Genomic DNA, 17007 nt, shown 5'->3' on the forward strand with positions numbered 1-17007 from the left:
TCAATTTCATACCAGGGCACATGATGACACAAGTGTAGAAGTCAGAATAATAGTTATTACGAATAAATTATTTATAATATATATCAAGAAAATCTATATTCCTCAGTATGATAACATTTTTCAATATGACATTCTCAGAAGTAGATAAATGTTGCTATAAAACTTGATACTTTGACCTCTCAGACATCTTGAATACTGGACTGGAAACTTGTAAATATAAGTAATATTTAACTAGTGAAATTACTAAGGGTGAAGCTTGAGTGAAACTCCTGAAAAACCACACATGTCATTAGTTTGTAATAACATAGCTGAGTTTCTCATTTGGATATTACTAAAGTAAGAATGGTATTAATAATGATCATGAAATTTTGATTTGATCAAGACAGAAGTGTGTTGTTGTTGGGCAGAATGTAATTATTTTCAAAATTGATCCAATAACCTAGTAAGAACAAGTAGAACTAATTCCTTTTAAATTTATTTAAACCAACCTAATACCCCAGGCTGTATAGTTACTGTACATGTCTGAATATAAATACGTACACTGAGTCACTGACTTATAATAAATGCATCAATTCACACTTGCACGATTAATACCTCTCATTATTGCTCTCATATTTGTATTTTTTATATTTATTAGTTAAACTCCCTTTCCCTAGAACTTAGATCACGAAATAGAAATCAGAAACAAGCTCAGGAAATATTTTGCTTCATTTGAAATGGCGAAGGGTTGCTGCATGCATGTATTTCTAGTAACAATATAACATTGAATTTGACAAGAAGAACATTATCTTTATTTCAATTTCCTCATGTATGGAGAAAAAACAAACATTACATGACACAAAGTTACACAAAATGACTGAGACATAACTATGCTTCATGGGTGGGTGAGTGTTCATCACAAGATGATAAATATTAAACAGTTCATCAAGTGTTGCTAATATATTGTTTTTGCTATCACAAGTTTGAAATATTTATTATGAATTGATAATGACTTATTGATAAATATTTAATGTTGTAGTTACCAGTATATATTACAGTACAAACTACCAAGTCTGTGGGGGAATATTGCAAAATTTAATACCAAATTGCACAAATAAACATACACTATAAAAACAATCAAAACAAAGTAATACCTTTTTATTCCAAGTACAACAGATCTGATATCAGAAATCTATTAAACGATGATTTTACCAGAAGAAATATCAGGATTTATTTGGTATTTTTATCACAAAGATATTCCAGTGTTTGGATGTGCGAGTTTTGATTTTTCACCACAAAAATCACGTGACTGTCTGTGAAACAATTCAAGTATTCCTTGGCGTGCATAGGAAATTCCTCAGTTTTCCTGACATTTTAACCTTACGGGGAGTGAGTTAGTGTTCAGTGTTTCAGGATTAATTAGTCTTGGGATTAAGATTATCTTTGTTAATTGTTAGTATTGCTGATTTTCCCGGAAATATTTGTTCAACTTATACAGGGTGTCCGAAAAAAAAAGCAAACCACATAAATATGCAGAACATTAATACAGCTCTAAAGCGCAATAGATAAGCACTTCTGGGAATTGAAAATGGCTCTTAATCCTTCATTTACAATGCTAAAAGTAATTTAACTGAACTATGGTGCAAACCCCGAACACTATTAATATTCTTGCATATTTAAGTGGTTGCTTTTTTTTGGGACACCCTGTATATGATATACAAACAACATTTTTTTCTCCTGCGCATTAAATCACAAACTGAGTAGAGCCGCCAAGCACCCCAATAATTTCAAGAATTACTTTTCATGTTTCAAATCCAAATACCATGAAAACAAAGACAACAATTTTATCAAAGTTAGAGAGCTTCTCAACGTTTTGACCAGGAAAGTAACAGTGATGCCAGGAAGTATTTATTGTCTATTTTACGTAGTTGTGATTATGAACCACATTTAATGCAAAGTTGTTGGGTGAAATCACTACAGATGGCGACGAGGATCAACTGAGTATGAACTGAAAGTTTAAATAATATTCTGAATATGTCTAAAGGAGCGAAATCGGGAACTTCTAGCGGTACTGACGATATCAGCAATACGACAACAACAGTGATTGTGAATCGACAACTAAATGTGAAGCCATTTATAACTTCAAGCGACGTGAACGAAACAGCGGTTCGTTGGGCGAAGTGGAAAAAGGATATCGAGCGGCAATTTCGATTCTTCGGTTTAGCAGACCCAAGTATGAAGAGAGATGGCTTGATTATCTACGGCGGCCAATGCATTGCAGACTTAGAAGACTCGCTACCCGATTTAACACCTATTGAAGACGAAGATACTTATACCCAGCTAATTCGAAAGCTAGACAAACATTTTCTACCAAGAAAGAATAAGGACTATGCTAGATTTCAATTTGGAAATCTTTCGCAACAAACAGACGAAAATATGGCTCAATATTACACAAGAATTCGTGAGACGGCGAAAAAATGTGAATTCGCTAACGAGGATGAAGCGGTGCGTGACCATCTCATAAAAACAATGACGAACAACAGACTTCGGGCTAAAACAATTCGCAATAATTGGACTTTGACACAAATTCTAGACGAAGCAGCGATTGACGAAGAATCAACATCTCAAGCCAATGAGATCCAGAAAAAATTGAAATCAGAAACAGAGTATAAAAGAGTCAATCAGATAATAAAAAAGGAGACGAGACAGAGTTTTGAAATATGCCAGCGATGTGGTTCGAAGCACGAAAGACGACAATGTAAGGCGTACGGAGCAGAATGTTACAAGTGTGGGAAACGGAACCATTTCGCGCGAATGTGTAAAAGCATCCAAAGCAAAAGACAGGAAGAAAACCAGGAGACGCGGGGACGTGGTGAGAAGCAAGATGTAAAGAACGGGAGAAAATATAACCAAGAAACAAGAAGGAATCGAAGTAAAAGCAAGGGTAGATTTAGTCGAAAGCGTATTCGCCACGTGGAAGTAAATAAAGACGATGAAGAAACTAGCAACAGCGATGATGACAGTACGGACGAAGATATCGAAAGAATTGTAAAGCATTTAAATATCCATCGTACAGCTAAAGAACGGGGCGAGAAGAACGAGTGTGCTATTACAATAAACGGAATGAAGATGATCGTTGAACCAGACACTGGTGCTGATGCAAATGTTATGGACGAATACCAATTTAAATCACTTCTACAACAAACACCAGAAGAAACAGAATTACGAAAGACAAAAATGAAGCTAAAAACATTAACAGAAGAATTACCAGTGATGGGTGAATGCAGCGTGACGATGGAAAATGAAACTCGGAAAGCGGAAGCTACGATTGCGGTTATTAAAGGGAAGATAGATTCATATCCGCTATTGGGAAGGAAAACCTTAGAAGATCTTGGTATGGTAAAATTTGATGCGACGGGCAGATTAAAAGAGCCAAATCGTGACCTGAAATCCATCAACCGGATCAACCATGAAAACAAAGAATTAGTCGAGATAATTGGTCAGCACGAAGAACGGTTTAAAGGAATTGGACAGGTGAAACGTGACGGTGAAGTCGTAGTAATAAATCTGCCGATGAAAGAAAATGTAGAACCGGTAGCACAGAAACCACGACGAGTACCCTATCATCTGGTGGAACCACTACGAAAAAGAATTGACGAGTTCGTAGAGTATGGAATTATGGAGAAAGTACCAGAATGCGAATCAATTAGTTGGTGTTCACCTCTTGTGGTACAACCTAAGCCCAACAATCCGAGCGATATCAGAGTCAGCCTGGACCTCCGTGTACTTAATAAGTCGATGGAGCGTACCCAACAAGTTCAGGCTCCTATCACAGAAGATTTCATTACCACCTTCAAGGACTGTACAATATTTAGCAAGCTAGATATGAATCATGGTTATCATCAGTTTACCCTCGATGAGCAATCCAGAAAGCTGATGACATTCTCGACACCGTGGGGTAACTATCGATACCAACGATTGGCGTTCGGAGGTATTAATAGCCAAGATCTGTTCGATGCAGAGATGAGCAAAATTATTTCTGGAATACCAAGAGTGCTGAATAACAGAGATGACATCATGGTGGGCGGAATCGATTGGGAAGACCATAACAAGAATCTAGCAACTTTACTTCAGAGACTGGAGTTACATAACATCACCTTACGAAAGGAGAAATGCGAATTTGGAAGATCGGAGATCGAGTTTCATGGCCATTTATTTACGAAGGATGGACTGAAACCAAGCCCAAATAAAGTGGAAGCGGTGCAAGAGTGTAGTCCACCTAAATCAAAAGAAGAAGTAGTATCGTTTGTACAAATGTTGGCTTATTTGTCTCGGTACATAAGTAACTTTTCCCGAAGATGCGAGCCACTGAGAAGGATCACTAAAGATAACCAAAAGTTTGTTTGGACGCAAGAGCAACAAGAAGCCTTTGAAGATTTAAAGAAAGCTATTATTACGGCTCCAGTATTGATTCCATTTCGACCAGAACGAGACACTCGTGTGATATGCGATGGAAGTCCGATAGGATTGGGAGGAGGTCTCTTTCAGAAAACAGAGAAGGGGTATCAACCAGTTCATTATGTAAGTCGAACACTTACAGACGTAGAGAAGAGATACTCGCAGATTGAACGTGAAGCTTTAGCAGCAGAATTTACCACCAGCAGACTACGTATGTATTTACTCGGAGCGAAGCACTTCGAACTAGTAACTGACCACAAACCACTCCTTCCAATGTTTAACAAACCTAAAGCCAAATTACCACCACGGATAGAAAGAATGATTATGAAGATGCAGAATCTTGATTTCACAGCAGTCTATGCACCTGGAAAAACGAACATGACAGACTATCTTTCGAGACATCCACTACCAGAAACAGTTGAGACGAGTCATGAGAACCATGTGAAAGCAGTCATCGAAATTCACCATGCCATTATGTTAGAAACAATTAGGACGGCAACAAAGGAAGATTCAGTTCTTCAAAAAGTGAAAGAAGCGTTAATTAGTGGAAGATGGAACAAGATTTCACCAGAGTTAGCACCTTACTACGAGCTAAGAGCAGAGATATACGTGGCAGAAGGAGTAATACTGAGAAACGATCGAATAATTCCACCTGAAAGCTTACGAGAAAAAATTATTCGTACGGCACACAGTCAGGGACACTTGGGAATCACAAAAACAAAGGCGATGATCAGGAAGAAATATTGGTTTCCGGCGATGAATCAGCGTATCGAAAACACCGTTCGGGACTGTTTTAGCTGCCAGATCTCTACAAATACACACCACACGGAACCGGCAAAGATGACGGAACTGCCAGAAAGACCGTGGGATACAGTTGAGATGGATTTTTGCGGTCCGTTCCCAAATGGTGAATATGCGTTAGTTGTTACGGATCAGTACTCAAGATATCCGGAAGTGGAGTTCGTAAGATCAACCTCGCATATATCGGTTCAGAAGAAACTGAAGAAGATATTTTCAACGTATGGAATACCAAAGAGAGTTCAAACTGATAATGGACCTCCATTCAATTCAAATGATTTCCAACGATTTGCTGAGGTGACGGGGTTTCGGCATAAGAAGATTACACCCAGACATCCTAAAGCTCAAGGACAAGTTGAAGGGTTTAATAAGCTCGTGAATAAGACAGCAAGTATAGCATCTCAAGAGGGTTTGGATCTACACGAGGCAACCTACGATATGCTTCAAGCGTACAGATCAACGCCACATCCAGCTACTAAAGCTACTCCCTATGAATTATTGATGAACAGACAAGTGCGAACAAAATTGGATCACTTTCCTGTAGAATTATCTCCGAAAGATAAAGAAACACGAGAGTTGGACGCAAGTTACAAGAAGAAAGTGAAGCTGTATCATGATAAACGACATAATTCCAAACGGCACATATTTCAAATTGGAAACGCAGTTGTTCTAAAGAGAGAGAAGAAGAGAAAAACGGAGACTATATATGAACCATACATATACATCATTACAGATATCAAGGGATCTACAATATTTGCAAGAAGAATAACTGATGGTAAAACGGTGTGCAGAGACTCATCCAGATTTAAACGGTTAAATGGAAGAAGCGACAAAGACAAAGAAGAAAAGAAGATGGAAGAATTAAAGAAAGGTGATCACAAGTACCACCATCATTCACTCTGAGAGACAAGAAGATAATTAACAATGAAGAAAATGAAGATCAAGAATTAATTAACAACGAAGTAAGATATGAGTAGAGGACACTAATCAAGAGGTAAATCCACCATTAGAAGATCGACACGAAAACGTATTTCAATATTTGAGAAACAATTAAGAGATTATACTCAGTGAACTTATAAGAAACTCATAGAACGGTTTTAGAAAACTAGAAAACAACAATAGAAAAAACTGATTAAAACAATAGATTAGAGTATATGGAAGTAACAATATTATATGGTAGATTATAAAGTTGGTTACATAGGCATAGATATTAATATTTGTAGAATTAGGAATAAGGAATTTATAAATTGGTTAGCAATATTTAAGGAACTGGAAAAAGGAGGATTGTAGTATATGAATTATAATAATTGTATGCATGATCACATATGGTAATTATTAGATCTGTATTTAAGTAGGGGTGTGGATAATGTGAATAGATTCATTCGACAAGTAAGCAATACGAGTGTGCTTGGTTTATCACTATAACGTTAGACGGTCACTACACTTGTATTACAATAATATAGCTTAGGATATTTCAGAAATACTTCTATTACAATAAATATAGCTTTAGGGAAGTGATTTGTACTAAAAACTCTGCAAAAGTACTTGTAATTAGGGATATAGCTAGAAGATTAATTGTGGGTGGGGGGATTTATATATTCATGTTCAAATAAGCGTCCCTGATGTAAATTGAAATATAAACTCTGCAAACGCATATGAATAGTAAATTCTTCATTTCATTTTGACTCTTCGGGCTTCAATTTCATACCAGGGCACATGATGACACAAGTGTAGAAGTCAGAATAATAGTTATTACGAATAAATTATTTATATATATATCAAGAAAATCTATATTCCTCAGTATGATAACATTTTTCAATATGACATTCTCAGAAGTAGATAAATGTTGCTATAAAACTTGATACTTTGACCTCTCAGACATCTTGAATACTGGACTGGAAACTTGTAAATATAAGTAATATTTAACTAGTGAAATTACTAAGGTGAAGCTTGAGTGAAACTCCTGAAAACACACACATGTCATTAGTTTGTAATAACATAGCTGAGTTTCTCATTTGGATATTACTAAAGTAAGAATGGTATTAATAATGATCATGAAATTTTGATTTGATCAAGCAGAAGTGTGTTGTTGTTGGCAGAATGTAATTATTTTCAAAATTGATCCAATAACCTAGTAAGAACAAGTAGAACTAATTCCTTTTAAATTTATTTAAACCAACCTAATACCCCAGGCTGTATAGTTACTGTACATGTCTGAATATAAATACGTACACTGAGTCACTGACTTATAATAAATGCATCAATTCACACTTGCACGATTAATACCTCTCATTATTGCTCTCATATTTGTATTTTTATATTTATTAGTTAACTCCCTTTCCCTAGAACTTAGATCACGAAATAGAAATCAGAAACAAGCTCAGGAAATATTTTGCTTCATTTGAAATGGCGAAGGGTTGCTGCATGCATGTATTTCTAGTAACAATATAACATTGAATTTGACAAGAAGAACATTATCTTTATTTCAATTTCCTCATGTATGGAGAAAAAACAAACATTACATGACACAAAGTTACACAAAATGACTGAGACATAACTATGCTTCATGGGTGGGTGAGTGTTCATCACAAGATGATAAATATTAAACAGTTCATCAAGTGTTGCTAATATATTGTTTTGCTATCACAGTTTGAAATATTTATTATGAATTGATAATGACTTATTGATAAATATTTAATGTTGTAGTTACCAGTATATATTACAGTACAAACTACCAAGTCTGTGGGGGAATATTGCAAAATTTAATACCAAATTGCACAAATAAACATACACTATAAAAACAATCAAAACAAAGTAATACCTTTTTATTCCAAGTACAACAGATCTGATATCAGAAATCTATTAAACGATGATTTTACCAGAAGAAATATCAGGATTTATTTGGTATTTTTATCACAAAGATATTCCAGTGTTTGGATGTGCGAGTTTTGATTTTTCCACAAAATCACGTGACTGTCTGTGAAACAATTCAAGTATTCCTTGGCGTGCATAGGAAATTCCTCAGTTTTCCTGACATTTTAACCTTACGGGGAGTGAGTTAGTGTTCAGTGTTTCAGGATTAATTAGTCTTGGGATTAAGATTATCTTTGTTAATTGTTAGTATTGCTGATTTTCCCGGAAATATTTGTTCAACTTATACAGGGTGTCCGAAAAAAAAAGCAAACCACATAAATATGCAGAACATTAATACAGCTCTAAAGCGCAATAGATAAGCACTTCTGGGAATTGAAATGGCTCTTAATCCTTCATTTACAATGCTAAAAGTAATTTAACTGAACTATGGTGCAAACCCCGAACACTATTAATATTCTTGCATATTTAAGTGGTTGCTTTTTTTTGGGACACCCTGTATATGATATACAAACAACATTTTTTTCTCCTGCGCATTAAATCACAAACTGAGTAGAGCCGCCAAGCACCCAATTTTCAAGAATTACTTTTCATGTTTCAAATCCAAATACCATGAAAACAAAGACAACAATTTTATCAAAGTTAGAGAGCTTCTCAACGTTTTGACCAGGAAAGTACAGTGATGCCAGGAAGTATTTATTGTCTATTTTACGTAGTTGTGATTATGAACCACATTTAATGCAAAGTTGTTGGGTGAATCACTACAGATGGCGACGAGGATCAACTGAGTATGAACTGAAGTTTAAAATAATATTCTGAATATGTCTAAAGGAGCGAAATCGGGAACTTCTAGCGGTACTGACGATATCAGCAATACGACAACAACAGTGATTGTGAATCGACAACTAAATGTGAAGCCATTTATAACTTCAAGCGACGTGAACGAAACAGCGGTTCGTTGGGCGAAGTGGAAAAAGGATATCGAGCGGCAATTTCGATTCTTCGGTTTAGCAGACCCAAGTATGAAGAGATGGCTTGATTATCTACGGCGGCCAATGCATTGCAGACTTAGAAGACTCGCTACCCGATTTAACACCTATTGAAGACGAAGATACTTATACCAGCTAATTCGAAAGCTAGACAACATTTTCTACCAAGAAAGAATAAGGACTATGCTAGATTTCAATTTGGAAATCTTTCGCAACAAACAGACGAAATATGGCTCAATATTACACAAGTTCGTGAGACGGCGAAAAAATGTGAATTCGCTAACGAGGATGAAGCGGTGCGTGACCATCTCATAAAAACAATGACGAACAACAGACTTCGGGCTAAAACAATTCGCAATAATTGGACTTTGACACAAATTCTAGACGAAGCAGCGATTGACGAAGAATCAACATCTCAAGCCAATGAGATCCAGAAAAAATTGAAATCAGAAACAGAGTATAAAAGAGTCAATCAGATAATAAAAAAGGAGACGAGACAGAGTTTTGAAATATGCCAGCGATGTGGTTCGAAGCACGAAAGACGACAATGTAAGGCGTACGGAGCAGAATGTTACAAGTGTGGGAAACGGAACCATTTCGCGCGAATGTGTAAAAGCATCCAAAGCAAAAGACAGGAAGAAAACCAGGAGACGCGGGGACGTGGTGAGAAGCAAGATGTAAAGAACGGGAGAAATATAACCAAGAAACAAGAAGGAATCGAAGTAAAAGCAAGGGTAGATTTAGTCGAAAGCGTATTCGCCACGTGGAAGTAAATAAAGACGATGAAGAAACTAGCAACAGCGATGATGACAGTACGGACGAAGATATCGAAAGAATTGTAAAGCATTTAAATATCCATCGTACAGCTAAGAACGGGCGAGAAGAACGAGTGTGCTATTACAATAAACGGAATGAAGATGATCGTTGAACCAGACACTGGTGCTGATGCAAATGTTATGGACGAATACCAATTTAAATCACTTCTACAACAACAGAAGAAACAGAATTACGAAAGACAAAAATGAAGCTAAAAACATTAACAGAATTACCAGTGATGGGTGAATGCAGCGTGACGATGGAAAATGAAACTCGGAAAGCGGAAGCTACGATTGCGGTTATTAAAGGGAAGATAGATTCATATCCGCTATTGGGAAGGAAACCTTAGAAGATCTTGGTATGGTAAATTTGATGCGACGGGCAGATTAAAAGAGCCAAATCGTGACCTGAAATCCATCAACCGGATCAACCATGAAACAAAGAATTAGTCGAGATAATTGGTCAGCACGAAGAACGGTTTAAAGGAATTGGACAGGTGAAACGTGACGGTGAAGTCGTAGTAATAAATCTGCCGATGAAAGAAAATGTAGAACCGGTAGCACAGAAACCACGACGAGTACCCTATCATCTGGTGGAACCACTACGAAAAAGAATTGACGAGTTCGTAGAGTATGGAATTATGAGAAAGTCCAGAATGCGAATCAATTAGTTGGTGTTCACCTCTTGTGGTACAACCTAAGCCCAACAATCCGAGCGATATCAGAGTCAGCCTGGACCTCCGTGTACTTAATAAGTCGATGGAGCGTACCCAACAAGTTCAGGCTCCTATCACAGAAGATTTCATTACCACCTTCAAGGACTGTACAATATTTAGCAAGCTAGATATGAATCATGGTTATCATCAGTTTACCCTCGATGAGCAATCCAGAAAGCTGATGACATTCTCGACCGTGGGGTAACTATCGATACCAACGATTGGCGTTCGGAGGTATTAATAGCCAAGATCTGTTCGATGCAGAGATGAGCAAAATTATTTCTGGAATACCAAGAGTGCTGAATAACAGAGATGACATCATGGGGCGGAATCGATTGGGAAGACCATAACAAGAATCTAGCAACTTTACTTCAGAGACTGGAGTTACATAACATCACCTTACGAAAGGAGAAATGCGAATTTGGAAGATCGGAGATCGAGTTTCATGGCCATTTATTTACGAAGGATGGACTGAAACCAAGCCAAATAAAGTGGAAGCGGTGCAAGAGTGTAGTCCACCTAAATCAAAAGAAGAAGTAGTATCGTTTGTACAAATGTTGGCTTATTTGTCTCGGTACATAAGTAACTTTTCCCGAAGATGCGAGCCACTGAGAAGGATCACTAAAGATAACCAAAGTTTGTTTGGACGCAAGAGCAACAAGAAGCCTTTGAAGATTTAAAGAAAGCTATTATTACGGCTCCAGTATTGATTCCATTTCGACCAGAACGAGACACTCGTGTGATATGCGATGGAAGTCCGATAGGATTGGGAGGAGGTCTCTTTCAGAAAACAGAGAAGGGTATCAACCAGTTCATTATGTAAGTCGAACACTTACAGACGTAGAGAAGAGATACTCGCAGATTGAACGTGAAGCTTTAGCAGCAGAATTTACCACCAGCAGACTACGTATGTATTTACTCGGAGCGAAGCACTTCGAACTAGTAACTGACCACAACCACTCCTTCCAATGTTTAACAAACCTAAAGCCAAATTACCACCACGGATAGAAAGAATGATTATGAAGATGCAGAATCTTGATTTCACAGCAGTCTATGCACCTGGAAAACGAACATGACAGACTATCTTTCGAGACATCCACTACCAGAAACAGTTGAGACGAGTCATGAGAACCATGTGAAAGCAGTCATCGAAATTCACCATGCCATTATGTTGAAACAATTAGGACGGCAACAAAGAAGATTCAGTTCTTCAAAAAGTGAAAGAAGCGTTAATTAGTGGAAGATGGAACAAATTTCACCAGAGTTAGCACCTTACTACGAGCTAAGAGCAGAGATATACGTGGCAGAAGGAGTAATACTGAGAAACGATCGAATAATTCCACCTGAAAGCTTACGAGAAAAAATTATTCGTACGGCACACAGTCAGGGACACTTGGGAATCACAAAACAAAGGCGATGATCAGGAAGATATTGGTTTCCGGCGATGAATCAGCGTATCGAAAACACCGTTCGGGACTGTTTTAGCTGCCAGATCTCTACAAATACACACCACACGGAACCGGCAAAGATGACGGAACTGCCAGAAAGACCGTGGGATACAGTTGAGATGGATTTTTGCGGTCCGTTCCCAAATGGTGAATATGCGTTAGTTGTTACGGATCAGTACTCAAGATATCCGGAAGTGGAGTTCGTAAGATCAACCTCGCATATATCGGTTCAGAAGAACTGAAGAAGATATTTTCAACGTATGGAATACCAAAGAGAGTTCAAACTGATGGACCTCCATTCAATTCAAATGATTTCCAACGATTTGCTGAGGTGACGGGGTTTCGGCATAAGAAGATTACACCCAGACATCCTAAAGCTCAAGGACAAGTTGAAGGGTTTAATAAGCTCGTGAATAAGACAGCAAGTATAGCATCTCAAGAGGGTTTGGATCTACACGAGGCAACCTACGATATGCTTCAAGCGTACAGATCAACGCCACATCCAGCTACTAAAGCTACTCCCTATGAATTATTGATGAACAGACAAGTGCGAACAAAATTGGATCACTTTCCTGTAGAATTATCTCCGAAAGATAAAGAAACACGAGAGTTGGACGCAAGTTACAAGAAGAAAGTGAAGCTGTATCATGATAAACGACATAATTCCAAACGGCACATATTTCAAATTGGAAACGCAGTTGTTCTAAAGAGAGAGAAGAGAGAAAACGGAGACTATATATGAACCATACATATACATCATTACAGATATCAAGGGATCTACAATATTTGCAAGAAGAATAACTGATGGTAAAACGGTGTGCAGAGACTCATCCAGATTTAAACGGTTAAATGGAAGAAGCGACAAAGACAAAGAAGAAAAGAAGATGGAAGAATTAAAGAAAGGTGAATCACAAGTACCACCATCATTCACTCTGAGAGACAAGAAGATAATTAACAATGAAGAAAATGAAGATCAAGAATTAATTAACAACGAAGTAAGATATGAGTAGAGGACACTAATCAAGAGGTAAATCCACCAATTAGAAGATCGACACGAAAACGTATTTCAATATTTGAGAAACAATTAAGAGATTTACTCAGTAACTTATAAGAAACTCATTAGAACGGTTTTAGAAAACTAGAAAATACAATAGAAAAAACTGATTAAAACAATAGATTAGAGTATATGGAAGTAACAATTTATATGGTAGATTATAAAGTTGGTTACATAGGCATAGATATTAAATTTGTAGAATTAGGAATAAGGAATTATAAATTGGTTAGCAATATTTAAGGAACTGGAAAAAGGAGGATTGTAGTATATGATTATAATAATTGTATGCATGATCACATATGGTAATTATTAGATCTGTATTTAAGTAGGGGTGTGGATAATGTGAATAGATTCATTCGACAAGTAGCAATACGAGTGTGCTTGGTTTATCACTATAATTAGACGGTCACTACACTTGTATTACAATAAATATAGCTTAGGATATTTCAGAAATACTTCTTTACAATAAATATAGCTTTAGGGAAGTGATTTGTACTAAAACTCTGCAAAAGTACTTGTAAATTAGGGATATAGCTAGAAGATTAATTGTGGGTGGGGATTATAATTCATGTTCAATAAGCGTCCCTGATGTAAATTGAAATATAAACTCTGCAAACGCATATGAATAGTAAATTCTTCATTTCATTTGACTCTTCGGGCTTCAATTTCATACCAGGGCACATGATGACACAAGTGTAGAAGTCAGAATAAGTTATTACGAATAAATTATTATATATATCAAGAAAATCTATATTCCTCAGTATGATAACATTTTTCAATATGACATTCTCAGAAGTAGATAAATGTTGCTATAAAACTTGATACTTGACCTCTCAGACATCTTGAATACTGGACTGGAACTTGTAAATATAAGTAATATTTAACTAGTGAAATTACTAAGGTGAAGCTTGAGTGAAACTCCTGAAAAACCACACATGTCATTAGTTTGTAAACATAGCTGAGTTTCTCATTTGGATATTACTAAAGTAAGAATGGTATTAATAATGATCATGAATTTGATTTGATCAAGACAGAAGTGTGTTTTGTTGGCAGAATGTAATATTTTTCAAAATTGATCCAATAACCTAGTAAGAACAAGTAGAACTAATTCCTTTTAAATTTATTTAAACCCTAATACCCCAGGCTGTATAGTTACTGTACATGTCTGAATATAATACGTACACTGTCACTGACTTATATAAATGCATCAATTCACACTTGCACGTATACCTCTCTTATTGCTCTCATATTTGTATTTTATATTTATTAGTTAAACTCCCTTTCCTAGAACTTAGATCACGAAATAGAAATCAGAAACAAGCTCAGGAAATATTTTGCTTCATTTGAAATGGCGAAGGTTGCTGCATGCATGTATTTCTAGTACAATAACATTGAATTTGACAAGAAGAACATTATTTTTTCAATTTCCTCATGTATGGAGAAAAAACAAACATTACATGACACAAGTTACACAAAATGACTGAGACATAACTATGCTTCATGGGTGGGTGAGTGTTCATCACAAGATGATAATATTAACAGTTCATCAAGTGTTGCTAATATATTGTTTTTGCTATCACAAGTTTGAAATATTATTATGAATTGATAATGACTTATTGATAAATATTTAATGTTGTAGTTACCAGTATATATTACAGTACAAACTACCAAGTCTGTGGGGGAATATTGCAAAATTTAATACCAAATTGCACAATAAACATACACTATAAAAACAATCAAAACAAAGTAATACCTTTTTATTCCAAGTACACAGATCTGATATCAGAAATCTATTAACGATGATTTACAGAAGAAATCAGGATTTATTTGTATTTTATCACAAAGATATTCCAGTGTTTGGATGTGCGAGTTTTGATTTTTCACCACAAAAATCACGTGACTGTCTGTGAAACAATTCAAGTATTCCTTGGCGTGCATAGGAAATTCCTCAGTTTTCCTGACATTTCAACCTTACGGGGAGTGAGTTAGTGTTCAGTGTTTCAGGATTAATTAGTCTTGGATTAAGATTATCTTGTTAATGTTGTATTGCTGATTTTCCCGGAAATATTGTTCAACTTATACAGGGTGTCCGAAAAAAAAAGCAAACCACATAAATATGCAGAACATTAATACAGCTCTAAAGCGCAATAGATAAGCACTTCTGGGAATTGAAAATGGCTCTAATCCTTCATTTACAATGCTAAAAGTATTTAACTGAACTATGGTGCAACCCCGAACACTATTAATATTCTTGCATATTTAAGTGGTTGCTTTTTTTTTGGGACACCCTGTATATGATATACAACATTTTTTTCTCCTGCGCATAAATCACAAACTGAGTAGAGCCGCCAGCCCCATAATTTCAAGAATTACTTTTCATGTTTCAAATCCAAATACCATGAAAACAAAGACAACAATTTTATCAAAGTTAGAGAGCTTCTCAACGTTTTGACCAGGAAAGTAACAGTGATGCCAGGAAGTATTTATTGTCTATTTTACGTAGTTGTGATTATGAACCACATTTAATGCAGTTGTTGGGTGAAATATTCAGAAAGCAACTAATTCCCTGCAGATGAAAATCAAACCGTAGTTTAAATTACAGGTATTTGTTGCCTGAGAGGTTGAGGATTACCAGCGCGTGTTTTTCAACTACACGTAGTCTAAGCTTGATTTATTTAGCTTGGAAGGTTTCGCTTATCGAATAAAGCTGCAAGATCGTATAGAGATCAAGGCGATAATGATCGATATTAAAGTACGTAATAGCAAGAAATTCTCAACACATAATTATTGTGCGTAAATAATTTGAGTTAAAAAATTAAAGATCAAAAACAATAATTAATTAAAAGTCACTGACTTAATAAAAATAAACATAATTATTATATTTATTACGTTGTATCCCCAAGCATCCGCAATTTTTTCCCACAGCCAGCGGGAACATCTTTGTTGGTTGAGCACGTCTTTAAATTTAGCATTTATCCGCCAATCGCTCACGTAGCTGAGCCGCCTTGCGAGGGCCAGTGAACTCAATTAAGACTGGAACGCTAGCTCTCTCACTTTCCCACTCACTTTCCCTCATTAATGAGTGAAACCAAAATGGCGGGTCATGAAGCCTTTCTTGTATGATCCAGGCCTCTGGCGCGAAAATTTCAACGGAAAAATAAAAATTGCCGCCATTTTATCAACGTAATTTCCACGTGCAGGCCTGGATCCAATGCCTGGGGTCGGTTGTATCAAGCCCGTTTAGCTTAAACAGTGGATAAGGCAAAATTAAAATAACATTCTTACATCTCTCTTGAATGAGTCAACTTGAATATTATGCACTGAATATGTAGTTGCAAACATTAGCTTTGTATTAAGGTAAAAAAACATTTAGTTTGCTTGTTGAATAAAACGGTAGACTTGTTTTCTATTTTGAACTTAACCACCGTTTAAGCTAAACGGGCTTGATACAACCGGCCCCTGGATCATAGATACAAGAAAGGCTTCATGATCCACCATCTTGGCTTCAAATTCTTCGCAGAGCTCGCGTTCCATTGTTATTTGAATTCACTAGCGAGGGCACTAATTCCGCTGGATATTTATTATACACATGAGTATTCCCAGAACATGGCTGAGTCCGAAGTTATTGAAATCCTACGTCATGGACATTGTCATGGAGTCATGGACGTTGGACGTTCAATAGTCTATATAAGCGCCATGGTCAGGGGTGTTTTGCGCATGCGCGACATTTAAAACATCAGTTATCGCCTCATTTGGATAATGTTCCTCCAAAAAATCGCTGGTTCCCCATGCAAGATCACGGATCCGTAATTTATTTTTTAATTCTAAATTCACGTGCCTTATTTCATCAAGTTGATTTCAGTGAATAATGATATCCTT

This window comes from Dendronephthya gigantea, unplaced genomic scaffold, assembly GCF_004324835.1.
Source record: "Dendronephthya gigantea isolate DGI-Jeju-01 unplaced genomic scaffold, DenGig_1.0 000377F, whole genome shotgun sequence".
In the NCBI taxonomy this organism is placed as follows: Eukaryota; Metazoa; Cnidaria; class Anthozoa; order Malacalcyonacea; family Nephtheidae; genus Dendronephthya; species Dendronephthya gigantea.